We start from the raw sequence: 12,322 nt of genomic DNA on the forward strand, positions 1-12,322 counted from the left end.
ACCCTTCTGTCTTTTCTGGTTGAAAATTATTAACTCAGATGATAACCAATATCTGAATACCATGTATGCTGGTTTATCTCATGTGACATATAATAGTCTCAATGTCAGAAACCCAGATTATCACATTAGCATTAAAGTTCCCAGGCCTCCGTATTCCACACTCTACCTTATTTCCCTGCTTACCATTAACTAGAGGGGTCTAGCAAGTCATTCTGCAAGGGAACCCAACCAGAGGCTCTGAAGGCGGTGAGCAAAGGAGGCACGTCCTTGCACACACCACTGCAACTCTGTTCTGACCCACCAACCAACCCAGATGGATTCACACCAGCATGGCGCATACAGATGCCCACAGGCTGGTGTCCACCACCACTCTCTTCCTCACTTAGGAAAGTACATCAGCATGCAAGCATCTAAGGACAGCAACGTTACAGAACTTTCACTCTGGACTATATCGTAAGCATCAACAAAGTAAATCATTCAAAATTTTGATGACAATTTTGCTAACAAATTTCATTTCCTATCTAATGTGGACACTGTGGTTGGGAACACTGATTTTTTTAGACACATTCTAGAAGACTTATCACTCAAGTCGTTGACATCTGACATCTGAGCAAAAAAGAATAAATACTAGTGTTGGCTGATTCGTAGAAATCTATGCACTTTAGAGAAAATCAGGACAACTTTCTTTTTCTCAGAACATGCTCACCAAAATCCCACAACCTTCAGTGATGGCAACTCAACAAAGCTTCTGTCACTCTCTAAGCAAAGGAGGTAAAACATGACAATTTAATCATCATTATGGATGATTTTTATTTTTCCTTTGTAGTTTTATATATTTTCTACTTAAAATGAAACTCCATTTCCTTTTAAATAGGATAAGTGTTTGAAATGTTAAATAAACATCTGAAATATTCTCAATATAAAGAGTGGAAAGCCCCCAAGATCCTAGGAGCTCCTAGAAGATGTTGACTCACGCAGAGATTAATGCAAGGATATATGTATGGCAATGAGGAGAAATGAGCATTTTTGAAAGACTTCTTAGGGAAAAAAAAAATCAATTGTGATTCCTTTTTTACTGAATGATGTGATCTACTGTGCAACGAAACTCCCACTTTCTCAACCAAACAATTGATACACACCTCTACCTAAGTGCCTACAATCTGAGACATGACCACCAGGATCTGGTTAAGGCAGCTATCAGCCAAACTTCTAGAAGCAAAAAACATTGGCCTCTAGAAAAAGCAGGTCCCAGAACTGGAAATGGAAATTGATCAAAGGCACGTAGCCACTCAACAGTAGCAACATCTATCTGATTACAGAGAAAATAAGGGTTTCGTCAGTTCCAGATTTGGGCTATTTCTCTCCCATGGTCCGGGCAGCCGTTGACTTAAAATCAGGGTTTAAAAATGCTGATCTGAAGGTCCTTTTCCATTTCATTCCCACATTTCTGGTTCTGGAAGTTGTGAGCTTTGAGGTGGGCGAGAGCCAGGATAGAGGGGTAGGAGACTAGGAAATGGAAGGAACTGAGAGTCACTTGCAGAAGAACAAGAAAAATCAAGAGAACAGAAAAGGAAAAGGGGGAAACGGATTAAAACAAAGCCAAGGAGATCTGCATTCTCTCTCATTGCCTCAGCAGTGGGGACAGTGATTCCCCAAAGTCAAAGACAGGAGGGACCCCTGGGTGACCAGACTTCACACTGAAAACGCAGCGCGGAGCTTGGGCAGGCGGAGTTGGAAGAGGATTGCACGACAGAACTGGGGGGAGCCTCTGCCACCTCTCCCCGTCTCCATCCTGTCAAAAGACAAATGTCTCTTTTATGTGGGGATCAAACAGTGTCGAAGGCAGTAACATAAGCAAAAACTTCAGTGACACTGATTTTGCATGTTGGTAGAGTTGCTTCTGAAGAGGATCCCCACGACCGCCGGAGAGTTTGTGAACCTAAAAACTGCAATTGTACAGCTCACTTAGCAACCACAGGGAGGCCAAGGGAACAAACTCATCCAGCCTCCCTGACAGCGTCACGTTGACACTTCAATTACCTGATAAATGCAGCGATGTTTTCCTGGCTGGGCAGGGGAACTTCAAAAAAAAGCTTACCCTTTTCCCTCTTCAGCTACTGCTAACCTTCCATGGCGGCTTTCATGGTAACCCCGCACAGAAAAGTTACTATCATCACACGAATGAAACTGAAAGAGTCCCAGATCTAAATTCAAGTCCTGACTTCGCTGTTTACCCGCCGCATGACCTTGGGCAAGTTAACTTTGAACTTCAGTTTCTTCCTCTGTAAAACAGAAGTTGCTAGGAGAAATTAAATAATGTAAGGACTGTTTGGAACACAGATGTCAGGATGATTGTTGTCATGCCAATAAGAAGGAGTAAATAAGGATTCCGTTTACCTACGATTGGACATGGGAAGTACATTTCTTCTGACCTAAATTGCTTGCAGCCTCTTGACCGTAATTATTAGTAGCCAACCTGTCATTATTTTTATGCAAAAATGTTCTGCTCTGATTATATGGAAAGATTCTCAAGGGAAAAATTAGTGTTTAATTTGATAACATTGCCCTCCCAATATCAACAAAGATATAATACCTGAATTTTGTGTATCTGAAAACTAATTATAGGCGATTAACATGATGATAATGTTAACAATGAAAAAATATATACTATTATTCACACCTGAACTTGCTCAGAAGTTTTTATTTTGGCATTTTGATTGTTGGCATTTAAAGATGGCAGTAGACAATATTGCAATATCTCTGGGCTCTACTCTGTACATATTTTGACAACCAGAGTCCTTTACAGCATAGATTGGTTTGTTTCTCAGGAGGAGTTAAAGCCTCGTGGGTAAGATCTACCTCTTACTGAGGATGGTGCATAAGGCCAGGATGGATGAGCCCAGGGTCAGTCTTCTCACACTGGCAGGCAAAGTAAGAGGCAGCCTTAAGGGAAAACTGTTTATAAGTTTATATTAGGCTTGGATCTCAGCTGCAACTATCAGAACTCTAATGATATGGCTTGATCAAAATAGATGTTCATTTCTGTCTCAGACAGAAATCAAGAGTGAATCTGTTCACACCTCCATGGTCCAAACACTCAGGACTTACATCTGAAGGCTCACGCATGGCCTCATTCCCAGGTTTGCGTCTTGGTCAGAGATGGCTGAAGCTCCAACCTTATGATCCCAGCCATGCTTTCTTTCGCAGCCTGCTTGCCAGGGTCCCGAGGGATGAGGTTCTGGACAACAGGATGTAACCAGCAGCAGACAGTGTGGAATTTCTGGAAAGTTCCTCCTCTTAATTTGCTACTCCCAGATATGGTGGCTGGAGCCTAGTGATTACCTAGGACCATAATGACCGCAAGACAGAAGCTCCAACCTAAGAACAGCAGACTAGTGAACTAAAAGAAATAGTATCTGTGAATCCCGGGAGGAAAGACAACTGAGGACTTTTTTTCTGTGAAAGAAAATTTAACTTTTTTTTTTCTTTTGGTGCTGGAAATCAAACCCAGGGCCTTGTGCATGCTAAACACACTCTACCACTGAGCTACATCCCCAGCCACAGGAAATTAAATTTTATCTTTTTCTACGCCACCATTGCAAGATATTTCTCTCTGCTATAAAGCTGAATTTAATCCTAGTCAGCACAGAATATTGAATTAATTTTTTGTCCCTCTTCCTATCTATCAGTTACGAGTAGCATCCTCTTCTAACAGTGATACTCACCACAGAATCTTCTTTCACTATTTTAAACTTTCTCAAAGGGAGTAGCAAATAAAGGATAACACAGCTTATAACTCCTATTTTTTCAAACTCTGAAAATTTTAAACAAAAAGAAATAAAACAGGAAGCATTAACAATTCCCTATACAGCTATTGTGAAGTGGGAAAAAAAAAAGAAATTAAAATGATTCACCTCCAAAATCATAAAAGTATTTCTGTTACTACGTAAAATCTGTGGCCTTGTTCTCAGGATGTACCTGACAAGTAAGAGAACATGACTTCAGGTAAATGGTTCTTAATTAACTTACGTACTTGAGGAAATAAACTTAGCAGGAAAAAAATAATTATTGCTCTACCCAAAGAGGCAGATGAAGACTGCTTTGCCGTCTGCCCTAAAACAGAAATTATACTTCAGTTGGGCAAGAAGAAAACTCTATTTTAATTATTTTTAAGTCCCTAGATGTTCAAAGCTTGTCAATCATCAAAACAACTTTATAAATAAATGGGCACCAACATACCTGTGAATACTAAAGATGTGTTCCAGACTAACAGTTGCTTTCTCTGTGATTCTGTTGGAGTTAGGCTTATTCCAATAATCTCAATTCTTACGTTATGCATAAATGAGTTCAGGGTTCCTTCACATAGAAGACAAAGTGGATTTTAATTTGTACCATGGACAGGTCAAGACTGGGAGAGTTTATGAAGGTGATGAGTTGGTGGCTTCTTTGAATCTTCCTGCAAGGTGTGATCTAGCCTCCAAGTGGTCAGTCACTATGGAGCCTGCAGACTTAGAGTTCACTGCCAAGGCCCAGATTCTTGTCCCAAGTTCATTTCTAAATGTTGTGTAAATTTGAAGGACCTTTTTTTTTTTTTTTGTCTCTCCAGCCTCTCTTTCCTGTTAAATGAGAATAATACCAATTTCAAAAATGATAGTCCCCCTTACCTGTGAAAAGCACAGTTTGAGACCCCCCAAGGATGCCAGAAGCCGTAAATAGGACCACACTTTCTCTACATGCTGTTTCCTGCGTACATACAGCACGGGTAAACGTGGCAGAGGGAGGAAGTGGGAAAGAGCAAGGTTCCATCCCCCTCTCAGAAGGGCATGAAATTTAAAGCTTATGGGCAAATTGTTTATTTCTGGAATTTTCCACTGAGCATTCTCAGGTTGTTATTGACTGCAGGTAACTGAAACTGTGGAAAGCAAGATGGTGGCTAAGGAGGAACGACGGTGATTTTGATGACAATATCTGAAAGCAGCTTTTAATAATAAAGAGCCACATACATGCATTGTTTTTTAAAATTGGTGGTGCTTGGGTTGTAAGCAGTGGAGAATAAACTGTGCTACCTCGAGCATTTGTGTGTGTGTATGTGCATGCTTAATGTAGACAGAGTTTGGGAAGACAAAAATAATGGTTATCCTTTGGGGTGTGGCATTTATTTTTTTCCTTCATATACTTTAGGTGGTAGCCATACATTATTTTGAAAATTAAGAAAAAAATATGTAATTTCACTGAAGTTTCTTTCCACGATGAAATGGGAGAAAGCCAAAGCAAAGGGATTTGGAGGACAGTGATTCTTTTAGCAATAATAATGTGTCCTCCCAATCTACAGACCTAACGGTCCTTTCCCTGGTGACCACATCCATCCTACTTCCCATGGATGTTAATGCTGGCTAGGGAGCAATAAAGCAGTAAGATTTAAAACACAGAAATGCTTGCAATAGCTTCAAGAAGGCCCTGAATGTTCAATACAGGAGTGCTTCCAGCACTGGGAGAGAGCACTCGGCCCACATCACTGCACCCACAGCTCCAAGGAGCTCCCCATCCTGGCTACTGTACCCATCAGGCAACAAGGCTGCAGCTTCACCTCCACAGTGTTCTTACTGGCTGCCACTTCCCTACCTCCTTTTTCTTTAAATCTGTTTAAAAGTTTCACCATCTGTTCTGTAAATATTCCAAAACTTAGACCTAAAGCCCAAAGAAAATCTGGAGGTGAAACACTGAACAGGTGCTAAGCCTGGGAATACCTAGGAACTGATAAAACGCCTGCTCTCCATTCTTGCAGGAATTAAGATGAAATTATCTATCTTTGTGTAAAATAGATCACTCACTCAATTCACTGCCCTCTCGGCGGACTGCCATGTCTCCACACCATCCTGCCTCAGTGGCTCTAAATTCCCTAGAGCAGCCACCTAGAGAGGCCCCGTCAGGGTCCCAGCAATCGCTGTGTCGGGAGGCTGCCCGGAGGAAACCCAGGAGAAGGGGGCTCCACGTCGAAGCAGTTGCTATGGCAAACGATGGGACAGAGACTCAAAAAAACAATAGCACAATCATTGAATTACCCAGCAATTCTCCTTCCGGTGTACTCTCAAACGACTGGAAAGCAAGGCCCTGAAGAGACATTTGTCCATCCATGTTCGTAGCAGCACCACTCACAATGAACTGAGTGAGGTCCGTGTGCACCATGGCATGTTAGTCATTTATGATCCCTCTTCCTTCTTTAAAAAGGCATGAGATTCTGACAGGCTACGATACGGATGAGCCTGAAGGACATTATACTAAGTGAAACAAGCCAGTTTCAAACAGGCAAGTATCGTGACCATGTCACCTGGATGAGGTGCCTCATAGAGAGAGGAAGTAGCCCCTCCACGGCCAGGGGCTGGAGGAAGGGTTAGGGGAGTAGAGAGTTTCAAGATTGCAAGATGGAAAGAGTTCTGAAGATTGGTTGCAGGATAATTTGAATATACTCCACACTACTAAGCTAGATACTCAAAACATTATTGAATTTTTATGTCACATGTACTTTATCAAAATTGTATAAAGGGGTCATGCCAGAATCTTCCATGTCCTCTCTCAGGGTCGAGAGCACCATACTCCATCCGGCCCATTCAGGCCTCTAAGGTCCAATCTAGGACTAGAACCAACCCCCATCACACTAGAACCTGTCATGGCAAACTCCTTCTAGTCAAAAGGATCCTTCCCACCTCAGACGTCCGCAGCCACATAATTAAGAACCAAATCTCAGTCCCACTCGGGTCCTAGAAGAATTGTTTTAGATGTAATGGTGCCTACAAAAATAGAAATTTAAAACCTGCCGTCTGTATTAATATTCCGTTTCCCAATCTGTGTGACGCTGTGTGAGCATATTCACTTGGAGTCGAGTCGTGGAGCTGTATGCTTGGGATTTGTGTGCTTGATCCATACAGCCTCTGGCCTCTCACAAGATGACAAGTTCTGAAAGGCCTCACAGAATCCAGCAGAGTGGTGGGCCTCTTCGAGGAGTTGATGCTTGCCCATCGACAGCATGGAAATTTGAAGACCCATTAGGCATCAGAGGGAGGAGGGCAGAACATGGAGCAATTGGGTAGCTCTCCAATGTCCTTCCTGACCCTAAAAATGCAGGTCAATAGTGCAGCCATGGTAATCAGCCCAGGCCCCAGGACAGAGGAAACCCAGCTGGTGCCGCGCATCACCCCTGTCCTGGGAACGGAGCCCACACTACTACGGGGCTACTGTAGCCCAGGCCTACTCACCCCACACCCCAAGAGACCAGCTCCAGCTTCACCAAGATGATGATGGACACTTTGGGGTCAAAGTGCCTATTTTGAGAGGTTGTCCAAACCAAAGTAGTCTTGCAGGTGGCAAGCTCTTGTGTCCGCAGTCCATGAGGATGGCCCATTCTCCAGGGAAACCAGAGCTAGAACCAAAGAGCCCCATCTTGAAATGCTAATGACTACAATGTACTCCAGGAAGCCCAGGTGCTGGCTCCAGAGCAGAAGGGCTGGGGGCAAAACAACCCCAAGGGGGTGGATGGAGCCTTCCAACCACAGGTAGGAGGGGTTCCACCCAGGCCTCGAGCTAGAGAAATCACAGGGACTGAGACACTGAACCTTCACAGAGTCTGGTGCCCTGGGGGCTGGGGAGAAGAGCCAGTTTCCATTTCAGCTGTTTCCACAGGCGAAGGAGAAGAGTCACGCCTGACAGGTCTGGGCCGCCATAACCAGAGCACAGGCCCAGCTCCAGGAGCCGCCGGAAGCTGCCTGCAGCCTCCTTCTCCGCCCCCTCAGTAGTCCCTCTGAACAAGGGTGGAGATGGAGGAAGGGGACAGAGGAGGGATGCAGGGGAGGATTCGGTTCCTGGGAGATGACTAAGGCCTGACGCATGTGGGACTCACGAGACAAACAGGTCTAGAACAAAAGAGAGTTCTAGCATGGTGTGGGGAAGCAGCGTGACTCGGCTTGGCCGGGAAGATCTCCAGGCCGGGTCAGGTTAGGGGTGGTGGCTGAACCAGGCTGCTCCGGGGTCCCGTCTGACTCTCTTTCTGATGTTCTCTCATTTGACAGACCAACAGAATCCCAAAGCATGGGAAGGAGGAGCAGATTTATGGAACTCTGGCTGCAGCTTGAGTTTGTCAGGCCGCAATGGTTAGGGTGGGCTAATAGAGTGGAATTACAGCTTCCTATAATAGAGAAAGTTAAACAGACAAGCTTTCCTACCCCGAGGAGAACGAAGCAGAGGTCAGTGCTCGTGGCTTTGAACATGAATGGCCCTTCCCCTCCGTTCCCTTTCACATGTGGCCCAGCAACAGTAGCAGACAGATGCGACACAAAGAGAGACACACCTGATTAACCATGAATGCAACAGCTGTCATTTCCCCACCGCCCATCTCCACACACCCTGGCTCTCCGCACTGGGGCTTTCCCCTGCCTTTCAGCTAGCATGGGGAAATTAAACCCACCATTAAAACCCAAGTTAGTGGGAGGGTGTCAGCAGCCGGGCCTTTGTTTCTCTGCTCACAGACATGTAATAGGTACCTTCTGATTTGTCCCTTCATCTGAAGAACAGTTGTGGCCTACTGCTGAGCCCTCTGACAACTCAAATCCCCAGACCCGGAGGCCACGAGTGGGGTGAGCCGGAAGCAGCCCAGATGAGGACGCAGAAGATGCCCCTGAAAGGTGTCTGTCTTCTCCAACCTCCTCCTTCTCAATCACCTGTCTCCATCAGCTGGAACTCCCTGCTGCCGAGAAACACCACACTGAACACAAGTTGGCAGTCCTAAATTTACAGGTAGGAGGTAGAACTCAATGTAGCACTGTTCATCCTTGAGAATTTGCTTATTTCACCCTCTTTCGAGCTGGTCATAAGGAAGAATCAGAAGGGGTGGGTTTTAGGCAGACAAATCCTTGCGGTCAAGTTAACTTCCAAGACCTTGAGAATCAGACAGGAAAAAAATCTGTGTTGAACTGCAAATGATTTCTAATGGTGTGAATAAAACCTAATGCGATTATGTGGGCTTCCGGAAACCTGGTAATTAGAGCCCATAGTGTGAATCTTGATTTTTCTTCAAGGTTTTTTTTTTGGGGGGGGGTAGTCTTGAGTTAATCCTTTTGACCTTTGTAAGCCTGCATTTCTAATTCTTGAACTGGCTCTGTCTATTGTCCAAAAATTCCCTTTGATGGTTTGAAAGAGAGACCAATAAGAATGATCAGAAATCACTCTGCAAACACAAAGCATGCTAACAGAATCAATGGGACAATAAGTGAGTAACAACCCAGTCACACAAAAATTTAACAAATGTCCCTTGTTCCTTGCACGAGTGGAAGAATAATAGACTAATTCAAGATGTCATCTGCAGCCTTAGTTTCCAGTGACGCCCCCCCCCCCACTGTACCCTTCTGCCTTCCACTAAGAAATATGCAGATATCCAAACAATTGGGAGGAGTAACTGAAATGCCACAGAATTTAGAAAATGGAAATGCTAGTGCTTTAAGAGCCACGTTTGGATAAGACACTGACATTTGTTCTAGAACACAAAAGTCGCCTCCCATGGTAGATAACTGTTTTGTTTTAGATATGAGGTGTTCCCCAAAAGTTCATGTATGAGACAATGCAAGAAATTTCAGAGGTGAAATCATTGGGTTATGAAACTTTAACCTAATCCGTGCATTAATCCACTTATATGGATTACCTGGGTGGTTACTGTAGGCAGGTAGAGTATGGCTGGAGGAGGTAGGTCACCGGGGGGCCATGCATTTGGAGTTTATATTTTGTCCCTGGTGAGCAGAGTTCTCTTTGTTTACTTTCCAGGTCCTGAGCAGCCACACCTCCACCACGCTCTTCCGCCATGATGTTCTGTCTTACCTTGGGCCCAGAGCAATGGCGTCAGAACTGAGACCTCAGAAACTGTGAACATCAAATAAAATTTTCCTCCTCTGTGCTGTTCTTGTCAGTTCTTTGGTCACAGCAATGAAAATAGGGACTCGGACAGTAACTTTAGGCTCATCTTTCACTGGGCTGATGAATAGCCACATCCACGATCAGGTCCACACAGGGTCCCACTTCTGAGCAACGGGGAAAGGCCCTGATCACTGTGCCACCCCTGATCACTGTGCCACCCGCACACTCCTGCAGCTTCTCTCCTAGTATCCAAACATCTCTCACAGAGCTCCCGGTTGGAGCAGAGTAAGCCTGTCTGTTTTCGATTCTCAACTTTTCACACATGGCAAACGAGTGGAACTTTGAACACTGCGATCATCTGGCTGATGAGCAAGCTGTTTTCCATTTCTGGCAACAAACACTTCTGGCTTATGGTGACGGGAGGAGAAGGGATGAAAATACACTCTGGTTGGATTCGTTGATAACATTTGTCATCTTTGCAGCTAAAAAAAAAATGAAAAAACCTAGCTTAGAAAATTCTCCTTTGGTGTTGCAGAAAATGGCAATAAAATAAAAACCCTCGATACCACTGTTGAGATGCCAATCAAACTGCATTAATAAATGAAGTTGGTTAGTGTGATCTTTTTCATAACAAATGCAACGTCATATCATATGGTAAGAGTAAGGGCTAGAGCAAGAGTCAGGACCTTGGGGGCCTGGCCCTGGAGCTCCACTGTTAGAGGGGAGCAAGCCCTGTCTCCCTCTGTATTAGTCTATTAGGGCTGATACCAAGCAAATATGTGGCTTAACCTAAGAAATGTATGTCTGGTAGTTCTGGAGGCTGGAAGTCCAAGATCCAGGTGTTGGCAGGGTTGATCTCTGCGATTTCTCTCCTTGGCATGTAGATGGCCATCTTACCCCTCTGTGAGTGTCTGTGTCTTCATCTCCTCTTCTTATAAGGACACTAGTCAGATTGGATGAGGACCATCCATATGACCTCATTTAAATTTGATTATCTCTTTAAAGGCCCTATCTTCAAACAGTCACATTCTGAGGCACTGGGGGTTAGGACTCAAATGAACAAACAGTGAACGGACATCACTCAGTCCATAACACCCTCCACGTGCTCCTTATTCAACTGGATACATGCAGATCCATCTCAACTTCAACACATGGGTCCACTGGGCTCAATGAAGTGAGCAGGATGTTCAGACAGCACCTGAGCTGCCATCATTCACACCCAGCACAGCCTGAAGAAAGGGGGATGGGCAGTCGTGCCGTGACGAAGCAGTCTCTGGCCAAGAAGTCCATCTCATGGATTCCAGCAGCTGTAAGAATCACGAGGCCATTCTCCAGAAGAATTAAGACTGATCCACAGACTACGGCTGCCCCAGGTGGAAAGTGCCTCATGACTACATTCCCTCACCCCAAGGACCGTGCCCATTCATCCAAGTCCTTAACAAAAAGGTTTCCCTCCTAACATTTAGAAATGGCAAAAGGCAAAGGAGTGAATCATCGGCCAAGAAGATCACTCTTCCTCCAGCTCTTCTACCTGAGCAAAAACCCTACTTCCTCCAAGAACAGAAAGAAAGCAAACGGGGAGGAGATGACTCAAGAGGGGACAGGGTGGATGCAGAGGATTCCAGGCCAGCGTGAATGTTAGAGGCGGGAAAGGTTAAATGCTGCAGAGGGTGAGCACACTCCCCCAGACAAGCACCACTCAGGAGGACTGTGAATAAGAGCTTCCCAAAAAAGACATAAGTGTGTAATTTACTTAATAGTCCCACCAACGTGCTGCAGTGGGTTGGGTACAATGATTCCAAATACCCTCTGACACTTATTTACAAAGGAACTGGGTGGCTTTATTTTAAAGACAATGTCTTATTAATCACCACTCCATTCGGCTTGTTTCAGTACCGTGAGTCACCAGAGTTCTCTCTTGGAGAAGCACTTTATTCATGAGCCATGTGCTGGCAGTGACTGGGAAATACGGGGTGGCCAACGGCTCGTGATTACAGATGTCCACAGAGAGGATGTGGCTCAGCACGATGGCGTATGTTCTGGATGGAACTGCGTTTCCCCCAAAGCCACGCTGAAGTCCGAACTCTTAATTCCCCAGAGATTGACCTTGTTTAGTAATTGGGAGATTGCAAATGTAATCAGTTAAAATGAGGTCATTCTGGAGTATAAGCCCTTGATCCAACATGCCTGGAAAAATCAGGCAGAGACAGGGTCACCCAGGAAGAACAGCATGTGACAACAGAGGCAGAGATGGGAAGATGCATCTCTAATCCAAGAACTGTCCCCAAACACTGAAAGCTACAAGAGGCAACAGATTTTCAGAGGGAGCATGGCCCTGCTGATACCTAAATGTCAGACCTCAAGCCTCCAGAGGTCAGAGGAAATAAATGTCTGTTCTCTCAGCCCCACAGTTTGTGGTGCTTTG

The sequence above is a fragment of the Marmota marmota genome, unplaced genomic scaffold (genome assembly GCF_001458135.2).
Source record: "Marmota marmota marmota unplaced genomic scaffold, marMar, whole genome shotgun sequence".
NCBI lineage: Eukaryota > Metazoa > Chordata > Mammalia > Rodentia > Sciuridae > Marmota > Marmota marmota.